The following is a 14245-nucleotide window of genomic DNA, read 5'->3' as shown; positions in this document are numbered from 1 at the left end:
ACCCTGGCCACTGCCTGCTACGGGTTGTGTAGAGAAGGAAGGAGGAAGGAACCATATCAGTCCCCTTTGCTTCATTAACTCAAACAGAAACACGGATGGGGCACCAACTGGACAATTCACTCCACCACTCCGGAGGTGGGAGGTATAAAGAGGATGGGGGAAGGGAAGTCCCAATCAAGAAACCGGGCAGGGGTCAGAGGGGGATTCCCTCCAACAGGGTTCAGTCCTCCTCTCCCTCTTGTCTACCAGCCCCTCGCCTCCTACTGAAAAGGAAACCATGACACTAAGTTAGATGAGCAGAGTGTAGAGAAGGAGATTTTGTCTACATTAAGTCAGCAGCACAATCCATCAATTTCAGGCACATCAAATAGACCAACTGAAAACAAACGACTTTGCATTGGATCTCTGCATTTCCCATGTATGCAAATAATACGAGAGGAGACAAGCAATGCCCAAGCATCTCAATCTTCCTCCTTCCAGATCCTAACAGAACCTGACACTCCGCAGGGCAACTTCTCAAATAAACAGCCAGGGATGGACAAGCGGCAAATGCTTTGTGCAAACACCAATAATTCTCATTCTATCCTCTTACATGTTGACATGTTCTAGCTGTAATCTTTTTTTTAAAAAAAAAAAAAAAGCTGTTCTCCTTTGGGAGAAGATAAAGTGGTTCAGAAGGCAATTCCAGTGACAGAGAAAGCAGATGAGGAAGAAGGGTGACATGGGAGGTGGTAGCCTGGTGGTGGCCTCATCTGGGACCCCATCCCAGACCTCCCAGGCATGACCAATCACCTCTCCTTTTCACTCCCTCCACACACTAAATTATACATGGCGTCTCTCTGTTCACATGGTCCACCCTCCTTAAGGGTAGAGGCAGCTTCCTACAGGTAGAGGCTGCATTTTTCTCACCTGTACCTGGCTCATTAAACATGAGGTGTTTAATAGCATGAAGTAGGATTGGGTGGGGCTTCCCAGGTGGCACTAGTGGTAAAGAACCCTGCCAATGCAGGAGACGTAAAGAGATGCGGATTCGATCCCTGGGTCAGGAAGATCCCTTGAGGAGGGCATGGCAATCCACTCCAATATTCCTGCCCAGAGAATCCCATGAACAGAGAAGCCTGGGGGGCTACAGTACGCAGGGTCACAAAGAGTCAGACATGACTGAAGCAACTTTAGCACACATGCAGGGTAGGCCGGAGTGGACACACCTGCTATGGAGATAACTCTAACATTCTTCCTCTTCTCTGCCTGTCATGTTCCATATATGATACATGGGAAATTGCAGTATAAGCCATAATGACTACAATGTACTACACTCTCTGAGTGCTGAGAGGGGCAGCAGTCAAGACCCAGGGGCTCCATGATCAGACTAGGACAGACTGTTTCAAATCAGAAATACAGCACCATTGTTAAAAGCAAGATGGCCTTGGTTCAAATCCCACTTCAACATATTCAGTTCAGTTCAGTCGCTCAGTTGTGTCCGACTCTCTGCGACCCCATGAATTGCAGCACGCCAGGCCTCTCTGTCCATCACCAACTCCTGGAGTCTACCCAAACCCATGTTCATCGAGTCGGTGATGCCATCCAACCATCTCATCCTCTGTCGTCCCCTTCTCCTCCCGCCCCCAATCCTACCCAGCATTAGGGTCTTTTCCAATGAGTCAACCCTTCGCATGAGGTGGCCAAAGTATTGGAGTTTCAGCTTCAACATCAGACCTTCCAATGAACACCCAGGATTGATCTCTTCAACATATTACTGTGTGATTTTTCTCAAGTCACTTACCCTCTCTGTGCCTTGGTTTAAACATTTGTAAATTTGGGAATATCATGCCATTACCTCATAGAGTGGCTTGAGAGTCAAATGAGCCAATACAGAAAAACTCTTGGGGGACATCCCTGGCAGTCCAGTGGTTAGGACTTCATCTTCCAATACAGGGGGCTATGGGTCCTATCCCTGGTCGGGGAGCTAAGAACCCACATGCTTCAAGGCCAAAAAATAAAACACAAATAATATTGTAATAAATTCAATAAAGATTTTTTAAATGATCTACATCAAAAAAAAGGAAAGAAAAACTCTTGGAACAGTACCTGGCATAGAACATGTACTATATTATTAGCTGCTATTGATAAACATTTTTATTCTCATTATAAATATTAATAACCTATATATAGCTACTGCCTCAATCTCCTGCAAATCTTAGAGGTACAATATTCCATCCTCTTGCCACCGCATTTCTGATGGACAGGTGCACAATGTCATATTTTAGTCTCCATAAAATTCAGAGAAGTAGATATCATTATTCCCCCATTTTGTAGATGGGGAAATTGACGTTCAACAGGAAAGCTACTCCTGGTCACACAGCCAGGAAAGTGTAGAATCTGAATCCCAACAGAGCTCGCATACCGTCAAGCCCTAATCAGCCCTTGCTTAGCTGGAGAATCACTCTGGGTTCCAGTCACTGTGTGTGAGCTAACCTTCCCTCTCCCACCTGCTATCTCCTCCTGCTCTATCCCTTCCACCCACTTTCATTTAGTAAGTGTAAAAATACTTCTACTGGTTTATTTATTCATAATTTTCTGAACACACACATGTGCCAGTCACTAGCATGTGTGCTGTGGGTTAAAAAAAAAAAAAAAAAGTAATCCACAGTCCCTGACCACAGAGTCTAGGGAACTCTGCATTTTTAGTGCCAGGCAAACATTCATTAGGTCATTTCATGATGGAGATGGAGGGAGAGATGGATGAACACAGTAAATGGCTTAGGCTGAGGTCCTCCTGGAAAGCAAAGCCTGAGTCAAGGCCTTACATGCAGGTATTTCGTTTTGGAAAATGAGCCAGGAAACAGGAGTGGGAGACTGGATAGTGAATCATAGAAGAAGGGGAACCTGTCTAAGGCACGATGCATAATACCGTGCATGCTTAAGTTGGCCCGCACAGTGGACAACTGGGACATGGCTCCCTGAGACCTTCAGAGGAACCCTCTAGAATGCATCTCAGAATTGTCTACCAATATTTGTCTACTAGCTCAGTAAAATATATAAATGGAAAATAAAATCATATAAAACTTAGAAGAAAATCTCAGCAAAAAAAAAAAATTGTGACCTTTGACAAAAAGTTCTTAGACATGAAAGCAAAGGCATGAACCACAAAATAAAACATTTATAAACTATACTTCATTAAAAAAAACTTCTACTTTGCAGAAATAAATATTAAGAGAATGAAAGGGAGAGCCAGATACTGAAAGAAAAAGTTTGCAAATCCCCCAAATTTTGTATTCAGTATATATAAAGAAAGTAAAAAGTAAGCAATAAGAAAACAATCTGATTTTTAAAATAGGCAAAAGATTTGAACAGATACTTCAAAGCAGATATTTGTATGGCAGATAAGAAAATGAAAAGATGTTCAACATCATAAGTCATTAGGAAAATGCAAATTAAAATCATGAGATATCCTGATATACATGTTAGAATGGCTACAATAAAAAATTTTTAAAACTCCAACATTACCAAGTCCTGGTAAGTTCAGAGAGCACTGGATCTCTAGTGCTTTGCTGTTGAGAATGTAAAATGATACAGGAAAATATTTTGGCAATTTCTTATAAAATTGTAAACATACACTTATTACATATCCAAGAAATCACAATCCTTACGTGTACCCTAAAGGAATGACGTGAAAGTGAAGTCACTCAGTCATGTCCGACTCTTTGAGGGCCCCATGGACTGTAGCCTCCCAGGCTCCTCCACCCATGGGATATTCCAGGCAAGGATACTGGAGTGGGTTGCCATTTCCTTCTCCCAAAGGAATGAAGAGATATGTTTACTCAAAAACCCGTATGTAAATGTTTATAGCAGCTCTATTCAAAATCACTCCAAAAAAACTGTAAATAACCAATATGTCCTTTAGAAGGTGAGTAGATAAACAAACTTGGAGATGGAAATGGCAACCCACTCCAGTATTCTTGCCTGGAGAATCCTAGGGATGGAGGAGCCTGGTGGGCTGCCGTCTATGGCGTCACACAGAGTCGGACACAACTGAAGCAACTTAGCAGCAACAGCAGCAGCAGCAGCAGCAGCAGATAAACAAACTATGGTACATCCACACAATGGAATACTACTCATCAGTACAAGAAACAAATTACTGATAGTCACAGAAACTTGTCTGAATCTCAAATGCATTATGCTGAGTGAAGGAAGTCAAGTTTAAAAGATTATACAGTGTGTGTGTGTGTGTGTGTGTGTGTGCGCGCGTGTGCTGTAGGTGTGTATCTTCCCAGCCCAGGGATCAAACCCACACCTCTTGCGTTTCCTGAACTGGCAGGTGGATTCTTTACCGCTGCACCACCTAGGAAGCCTATGTACAGTATACTGCATGATATTTTAGAAAAGACCAAACAGTTGCCAAAGCCTAGAGATGGGGAATGGTGAGACTACAGAGGAACAGCGTGAGGGAGGTTTTCTAAATCTTGGGGCTGTCATGACTGTGAAGGTGGTCACAGAAACATATATGTAATAAAACTCCCAGAACTGTAACAACAAAATCAAATGATTTTTATTGTATATAAATTAAGAGCAAACAACCCAAAATAAAACCCAGAAGGTAGGCTCTGGGATCATTTTATCTATTTGGTTCTTAGCTGCAACTCTGACTGGCTGTGTGACCTTCAGTGAGTCACTTAACCTCTCTTTGCCTCAGTGTTGTAAAATGAAGATATTTTCTGCCTCATAAAATTTTTGGGAGGATTGAGAAAATCATATGCATCCAGAATGTGGCGTATAAAATAAATGTCATCATAAAAAAATGTTTACTCTCATTATTAAGTTTAGCCCAGTTCTTACACTGATTTTACTTTGTTATTCAAAGACTGATTTCTTCAGGGGGTTTGTGCAGGAATTCTCACTTAATTCAGAATATCCTTATTTCTCATTGCAATTTTTTCATCTGTACCAGATTCAGAAGGAGTTTAAGAATTTTGTAATTTACCCTTATAAGACCCTGAGATCATCCTTCTGTATTAAACTGTCCACCAGGTTTCAAAGATTTTTCAAGTTTGCCAGTTTAAACCAGTTTTGGGGAGGAAGTCAGGACCAAAATTTGGGAGTCCAGAAATGGAGTGGTGTCATCTGCTTAACACTGCATGGCTCAAATTCTTCCTAGCTTGTCTTGAATACTATCACTTTGATAGAGTGAATTGTGATTCTTGACACAGAACAACAAATGACTCACACACTCTTCCTCAACCGTGGAATTTCCTGTTATTCTTTTCTTTCATGTCCTGTGGTTCTTGAAATAATCTCTCTTTTATATTCCTTCCATCTCCCAGTCCCCAGCTTCCCACCAACTCTAACACGCTAAAATAAGGAGATGATGGCCTTTGATATGCCATTTTTGTCTTCAAAGGACTAAGTGTCTCCACTCTCCTTCTTGAATCATCATTAGCCTCCTTTAGCACATTTTCCACTGGAGATAATTGTTGTGACATGTCCTCAATTCCTTTCTAATGAAAATGGAGCATAACCCAAGGCTTTTCAAAATTTGAACAAAAGGATTTCATCTCAGGCACACAAAACACAGTCATAGCCAGCTGTCAGTTCCATGTCTTAACAAATGTACACTGAACATCGTTTGTGCAACGCACAACAGGAACAAACACAACAAAGAACGGCCCCATGAAGCCACAGGAATTCTCATATATTGCTGCCAAGAGTGTAAATGGGAATAACACTTGAGAAAACAGTTTGCCATTATTATTAATGCTGAAGATATACCCCATGACCCAGCCATTTCACTCGTGAGTCTGTATCTTAGAGAACCTACGCACATGTGCTCCAAGAGAAGCGTCTAAAAATGTTACACAGCATTGTTCCTTACAACACCCAAACCAGAAACAGCCCAATGGCTCATCAACATTTGAATGGATAACATATTGCTGTCTGTTTATACAACGGTACACAGAAATGAAAATTAATTAACAACAGCTATGCACAACGACATGGATGAGTCTCACAAACACTGTCAAACGAAAGACAGTCAGACATAAAAGAGTACATTTAATTTAAATAAAGCTCAAAAAAGGTATAATTAAGTCATACTGTGGTACAGATGGTAAATAAAAGATAAGTATGGAAATAGTTCCTATAAAGTCAGTAGTTAACAGTTACTTCTAGCAAGTAGGGGAATGAGTCATCAGTGATATCAATAATGTTTTATTTCTTAACCTGAGTGGTTGTGTCAATTTATACTCATTTAACTATACATGTGTGTATATATATGTATATATTTTTATATATATATTTTTATGCTCTTTTCTTATGTCAATTTATACTCATTCAGCTATATGGATATAGCTATATATGTGCATATAGTTATATATATATCTCTTATGTTCTTTTCTTATGTAAATTTGCTATGTAAATTTATACTCATTTAACTATATATATGTGTGTATATAGAGTTATATATATATCCCTTATGCTCTTTACTTATGCATATTATGTTTCATAATAAAAACTTTTTTAAAAAGGTAAAGTTAAAAGAGAAAAGTAAAGAAACAGACTTACCATCTTTCTCCCACTGGATGCAGAATGCATGGCACAGCTCTTTAAGCAGAGAAGGCGATGGCACCCCACTCCAGTACTCTTGCCTGGAAAATCCCATGGACGGAGGAGCCTGGTAGGCTGCAGTCCATGGGGTTGCGAAGAGTCGGACACGACTGACGCGACTTAGCAGCAGCAGCAGCAGCTCTTTAAGACTGCTGAAAAATAAACAGCAGGGGACTTCACTGGTGGTCCGGTGGTTAAGATTTTGCCTTCCAATACAGGGGATGTGGGTTCCAACCCTAGTCAGAGAACTAAGGTCCCTATGGCACCAAGTGCTGCCAAAAGTTTTCAAAAATAAATAGCATCAGGCAGGGAAGATGAGAATTTGAACCACCAAATGGGAGGCAGGTTTGGGGTTTGTTTGTTTGTTTTGCTAATTTTATTTTTTTATTGGAGTATAATTGTTTTACAATGTTGTATTCGTTTCCGCTATACCACAAAGTGAATCAGCTATCTGTATGTATGGGCCCCTTCCCTCTTGAGCCTCTCTCCCACCCCACACCCATCCCCCCTCTAGGTCATTACAGAGCAAGGAGCTGTGCTCCAAACTTTGTGGCTCCAGACACAGGAAAGGAAACTGCTAGCACTCAGAGAGAGTACGAAAACACTCACCTTTCCCTTCTCCCTGTTATCACTTATCCGGATCTCCAGCAATCCCATGATCCCAAGCGGCAGAGGGTTCTATGGGAAGCCACAAGGGCCAAATTCTGAGCTAGGCGATCTGGCTCTGATCCGTGCAACTGTGATGGCAAGAAGGTGGGACAAACATTGACTGACTTTTAAAAACACTCATTTTTATTTTAGAATAGTCTTAGATTTATAGGGAAGTTGGGAAGGGAGCACAGAGAATTCCCATTTACCCCACAAGCAGTTTCTCCTATAGTTAACACCTTACAGTCGCAGCTGGGCCCTGAATACAGGCACAAGTTAAGTGGTTGGAGCAGCAATGTACTTAAAACCCTACCTTTCTACCCAAAGGAGAGGAAATGGGACCCCAAACAAATGTAAGGTGCCAGAGGCATGAGGGAGACAGGAGAGCTCAGGAAAGTGATTGCATAAAGTGGTTGATGAATTCCTATGCTCACATCCAAGCTGTGCCCGAATGGGTCTGATCTGAATCAGCATCTCTCAACCCTGAGACCTGAATCAGCAGCTACACCACTACTCACATACTTAGAATGACCACTGGAGGGTGAAGACATGGGCAGACCTATAGCATTATGGAGTCTTGGAAACAATTGATATTAAAATCAGAGACCACACAAGGAAAGTTGGAACTTTCCACCGGAGTCTAAGCAGATTGATTTTCTACTTGAACAAAAATGTTCCACCAGGTCCCAGAGTTACATAACAGGCAATTCAAAATGTTCAGAGTCTAATCCAAAATTATTTAGCATACCAATAATCAGAAAACTTTTAACTCCTGTGGGGAAAAACAGTTAAAATATGACATAGATGTTGGAATTATCTAACAAAGGCAGTCAACATACAAAATTTTATTTAAAAAAAAAAGGAATAAAAGTATAGTCTATAATAATACTGATGTTAGATACCAAAAAAATAAAAATAAAAAATAAAAGTCGATATACAAATGCTCCAGTAAGCAATCATCAACAATCTTGAAACAGGCAGAAACATAAAAAGTCTTATTAAAGAAATAAAAGATCCATCAAAGAATCAAATAGAAATTAAAAATAAAAAAACTGAAATAAAAAAAAAAAATCTCCCTGGATAAATTCAGTTGCAGATTGGATATGACAGAGGAAATATTTAGTGAACTTGAAGGTTTATTAGTAAAAATTATCCAATTTTAAGAACAGAGAAAAGAGATTGAAAAAAATCAGCAGTCCATCATAGGCCTGTGGGATTATGACAAAAGGTCTAATATTATTGTCATCTGAGTCTAAAGGGGGAAGTTAAAGAGTGTGACAGTGAAAAACTATTTGAAGAAATAAAGGCTGAAAACTTCCCAAATTGGCACTGAAATGATTATTAAAAGGAATATAGTCAAAGTCTAAATAGAAACATTAAAATAAAATACTAAAAAACATTCAATATAATCCATAAGAAAGCAGGATAGGGAAAATAAAGAAACAAAACCAAAGGGAACAGAGAACAAAAAACAAAACAATAAATCTAAATCAAAACATATGCCACCTAACAAGTTTCCAAACACCCCAAGCAAAAAAAAAAAAAAAAATCACATAAATCCACACTTATGGTATGAAATGTTTAACCCTCGTCTTTCAGTAATAGATAGAACTAATACTCAATAAATTAGCAAAGATATGGAAGAAATAACAAAAACATCAACCGATCAGACCTCATGAGTTTGTAGAACATTGCACCCAACAACATCAGAATACATATTCTATTCGTGTGCATGTGGAATACTTGCCAGGGCAGACCATATTCTCAGCCATAAGACAAACCTTAACAAGTTTAAAAGAATCAAAATTCTCCAGAATATGTTCTTTGACTATAACCGAATTATTTATTAACAAAGTTTGGAAAATCCAAACACAGCTGTTTATTAAAAACATCCTTCTAATTAATCAATGAGCCAAAGAGAAAATCTCCAGGGAAACATGTTGAACTGAATAAAAACATAATACCAAATTTGTCAGGTGCAGGTAAAGCAGTGCATAAGGGAAATTTCATAACATTAAATGCTTGTGTTAGAAAAGAAGAAAGGTCTCAAATCAGCAATCTAATTTTACACCTTAAGAAACTAGAAAAAAATGAGCAAAATAACCCAAAATTAAGCAGAAGGAAGAAAATTAAAAAGAATAGAAAGAAAAATGAACGGAGAAAATCAATGAACTGCTATTTTAAAAGACAAAAAAATTGATAAACCTCTGAGACTGACTGTAAAAGATACCAATTACCAACATCAGAAATAAAAGAGGAGAGAGGAAAAAAAAGAAATAAATAGAGGGACTATATATAATATTTATTATATATAAATAAATAATAGAACCTACAGACATTAAAAGAATTGAAAAAATGTTATGAACAAATTGACAAGGTAAACTTCACTAATTGGAAGAAATGGACCAATTCCTGAAAAATTCACAAACTTCTCAATTTCATCCAAGTGAAATAGATACACTGAATGGACTTACATCTATTAAACAAGTTGAATCCAGAGTTTTAAAGTCTTCCAAAAGAGAAATTTCCTTACCCAAACTGTATCAGTGCAAATTCTTGCAAACATTTAAGGAACAAATAACGTCAATTCTAAACAATCTCTTAAAGAAAATATAAGTAGAGGAAACACTTCCCAACTCATTTTGAAACCAGCATTACCCTGATACCAAGGACAGTTCAGAGCTGGCAGTACGGAAGTTTGAGTCATCAGTGTAACAGGGCTTCTCGGGTAGCTCACCTGGTAAATAGTCTACCTGCAATGCAGGAGACCCCCGTTCAATTCCTGGGCCAGGAAGTTCCCCTGGAGAAAAGATAAGCTACCCACTCCAGTATTCTTGGGCCTCTCTGGTGGCTCAGATGGTAAAGAATCTGCCTGCAATGCAGGAGATCTAGGTTTGATCCCTGGGTTGGGAAGATCCCTTGGAGAAGGCGTGGCAACCCACTCCAGGATTCTTGCCTGGAGAATCCCCTCCAAAGGAGCCTGGCAGGTACAATACATGGGGTCACAAAGAGTCAGACATGACTGAGAGACTAAGCACAGCACAACAGCACAGTGTAATAGGAAATAGCAGTGCATGTGTAAAATCCATGCAATTAGCTGAGATTATCCAAGAAGAACACATCTAATAGGAAGAACCCAGAACCCGTGGGAGAACACTGGGAAACCACAAGGGAATGGCAGCTGAGAAGAAGGTCAATGACGGAGACCAAGAAGGAGTCATCAGCACTGAGACCAAGGGAAGCAACAGCTTCACACACACACACACACACACACACACACACACCACACACACACACACACACACACACAAAACGAGAGGTCAATAGCATCAAAAGAAGCAGTGTGATGCTAAATGAGAAGAAAGGTGCCTACAATTATTGTCCACTTAAGAGTACAGGCTCCCTAAAGGGGAACCATTGTGCACTCATTGTTGGGATTGTAAAGTGGTTCAGCCACCATCAAGAAGAGTATGAAAGTTCCTTAAAAAATTGAAAATAGAACTATAAGTACAACCCATCAATCCCACTTCTGGGTATATAGCCAAAGGAAATGAAAACAGGTCATGTAAGAGCCATCTGCCCTCCCATGTTTATTGCCGCATGATTCCCTGGTGGGTCAGACGGTAAAGAATCTGCCTGCAATGCAGGGGACCCAGGTTCGATTCCTGGGGTGGGAAGATCCCCTGGAGAACAGAATGACTACCCCCTCCAGTAACCTTGCCTGGAGAATCTCATGGGCAGACGAGCCTGGCGGGCTAAGTCTATGGGGTCACAAAGAGTCGGGCACAACTGAGCAACTAAGCACACACACGCATTCACAATAGCAGCTATGGAAACAACCTATGTGACCGCCAATGGATGAACGGATAAAGACGTAGAATGCATGCATAATAGAATACTGTTCAGCCATGAGAAAAGAAAGGAAAGCCTGCCATTTGTGACAACATGGATGGACTTTGAGGACAAGATGCTAAGTGAGATAAATGAGAGAAAGACAAATACTGTATAACAGCCCTTTTACCTGGAGTCTAAAAGGAATTGAACTCACAAAAACAAAGAGTGGAGCTCTGAGTTGGGGAAATAGGAGAGATACTGTTTAAGGTGTGTGTGTACGTGCTAGGTCACTTCAGTTGTATCTGACTCTTTGTGGTACTCTGGACTGTAGCCTGCCAGGCTCCTCTGTCCATGGGATTCTCCAGGCAAGAATACTGGAGTGTTTGCTAACACCTCCATCACATCATAATTGCAATATAAATGCATCATCTTATACAATAAATAAATGCAAAGCTTATGCAATGAAAAGTGAAAGTGTTAGTGGCTCAGTCATGTCTGACTCTTTACAATCTCATAGATAGCCCACTAGGCTCCTTTGTCCATGGGATTTTCCAGGCAAGAATACTGGGGCAAGTTGTCATTCCTTTCTCCAGGGGATCTTCCTGACCCAGGAATGAAACCCAGGTCTCCTGGATAGCAGGCAAATTCTTTATCATTTGAGCCTCCAGGAAAGCCTCATATTGCAATATAAATGCATCAAATCAATATGATGCATCCCTTGTACAATATTATATGTCAATTATTCCTTAATTTTTTTTAAGGAAATATAGGTTGTCAAGTCCATCTCACTGGGCTCAAATCCTGGCTTCAGTAACTCAGAGCCTTGGTGCCTTATCTATAAAATGGGCTGATAATAGTTCCTGCTTCAAAGATTGCTGTCAAAGAAAAGAATGAGCTAACAGGAGTAAACACTTGGAACAGTTGCTGGGCACAAAGAAAGTACTTGATAAATATTGTGTGTGTATGTGTGTGCTCAGTCATGTCCGACTGTTTGTGACCCCATGGGCTGTAGCCCTCCAGGCTCCTCTGTCCATGGATAAATATTAGCTACTAATATCTCAGTGCTCTTCCTACTGACTTTCCTGGCAAGAACCATACATAACATATGTGGAGGCAAAATGAAGTGAACAACCAACCGCCCACCTTAGCTGGCCTTAATGTAAACACATGATTGCCCTCACAGCAAACTCTGACATCAATAGAGCTTCAGCCCTTCTCTGAAAATGCTCAGAGAGCACAGTGAAAACCCAGGTATGGATGTGACCTTGTTTTCTGACTGTGCCATGTAAATGAGCCTATATCTTCCACATACAATTAAAAGATAACATGATATTTATATAGAACCTGTGGGCCAGTTTGCCAAAAATAATGGTTATAGCCCTATATTCTGCCTCCAACGGGCTGTGTGCCTGAACGCTCAGTTGCTCAATTGCCTCCTAGTCTGACTCTTTTCAACCCTATAGACTGTAGCTCACCAGGCTCCTCTGTTCACGGGATTTTCCAGGCCAGAATACTGGAGTAGGTTGTAGTTTCCTCCTCTTTCTGACAGAGAGACCAAACCTGCATCTCCTGCATTGACAAGTGAATTATTTACCACTGAACCACCTGGAAAACTCAGCAGTGGCCACAGGACTAGAAAAGGTCAGTTTTCATTCCAATCACAAAGAAGGGCAATGCTAAAGAATGTTCCAACTACCGCAGAATTGTACTCATCTCACATGCTAGCAAAGTAATGCACAAAATTCTCCAAGCCAGGCTTCAACAGTACATAAACCATGAACTTCCAGATGTTCGAGCTGGATTTAAAATAGGCAGAGGGATCAAAGGTCAAATTGCCAACATCTGTTGGATCATAGAAAAAGCAAAAGAGTTCCAGAAAAACATCTACTTTTGCTTTATTGACTATGCCAAAGCCTTTGACTGTGTGGAGCACACAAACTCTGGAAAATTCTTAAAGAGATGGGAATACCAGACCACCTGACCTGTCTCCTGAGAAATCTGTATGCAGGTTAAGAAGCAACAGTTAAACTGGACATGGTACAACAGACTGGTTCCAAATTGGGAAAGGAGTACATCAAGGCTGTATATTGTCACCCTGCTTATTTAAGTTATATGTAGAGTACATCATGTGAAATGCTTGGCCGGATTAAGTACAAGCTGGAATCAAGATTGCCGGGAGAAATATCAATAACCTCAGATATGCAGATGATACCACTCTTATGGCAGAAAATGAAGAACTAAAGAGCTTCTTGATGAAAGTGAAAGAAGAGAGTGAAAAAGTTGGCTTAAAACTCAACATTCAGCAAACTAAAATCATGGCATCCAGTCTCATCACTTTATGGCAAATAGATGGGGAAACAATGGAAACAGTGACAGACTTTATTTTCTTGGGCTCCAAAATCACAGGAGATGGTGACTACAGCCATGAAATTAAAAGATGCTTGCTCCTTGGAAGAAAAGCTATGACCAACGTAGGCAGCATATTAAAAAGCAGAGACATTACTTTGCCAACAAAGGTCCATCTAGTCAAAGCTATGGTTTTTCCAGTAGTCATGGATGGATGTGAGAGTTGGACTATAAAGAATGCTGAGCACAGAAGAATTGATACTTTTGAACTGTGGTGTTGGAGGAGACTCTTGAGAGTCCCTTGGACTGCAAGGAGATCCAACCAGTCCATCCTAAAGAAAATCAGGCCTGAATATTCATTGGAAGGACAGATGCTGAAGCTGAAACTCCAATCCTTTGGCCACCTGATGTGAAGAACTGACTCATTTGAAAAGGCCCTGATGCTGGAAAAGATTGATGGTAGGAGAAGAAGGGGATGACAGAGGATGAGATGGTTGGATGGCATCCCAACTCAATGGACAGAAGTTTGAGTAAACTCCGGTAATTTGTGATGGATAGGGAAGCCTGGTACGCTACAGTCCATGGGGTCGCAAAGAGTCAGACATGACTGAGCAACTGAACTGAACTGAACACCCGACTTCCCAATGGGCTGTGTGAGCCTGGGCAATTCCATTGACTTCTCTAAGCCTCAGTCCCTCCTCAGTATTGACACTTATCTTCCCATCTCATATCACGGCTGTAGGGCTTGAGCAATCACTGAAAGCAGACTCCTCCCCTCCCTCAGTATTCCTGAAAATCTTCAAGGTGCAGCTGTGTC

At 40.5% G+C, this 14245-nt stretch overlaps 1 long non-coding RNA gene across 1 annotated transcript in view; it reads right to left on the bottom strand.

The window, feature by feature from the left end:
* Window positions 1-7238, bottom strand: part of LOC145545951 (uncharacterized) — a 145714-nt gene extending 138476 nt beyond the window's left edge. The window contains exons 1-2 of the long non-coding RNA XR_014082361.1: window positions 7210-7238; window positions 6559-6752 (exon numbers count right to left, since the gene is read on the bottom strand). This is a non-coding gene — a long non-coding RNA (uncharacterized LOC145545951). The remainder of the gene's footprint in view (window positions 1-6558; window positions 6753-7209) is intronic.
* Between the last annotated feature and the right edge of the window lie 7007 nt (window positions 7239-14245).

This window comes from Giraffa tippelskirchi, chromosome 4 (genome assembly GCF_054371585.1).
Source record: "Giraffa tippelskirchi isolate mGirTip1 chromosome 4, T2T-mGirTip1v1.2.pri, whole genome shotgun sequence".
Lineage (NCBI taxonomy): Eukaryota > Metazoa > Chordata > Mammalia > Artiodactyla > Giraffidae > Giraffa > Giraffa tippelskirchi.
This window is presented reverse-complemented; position numbering and strand designations above follow the sequence as displayed.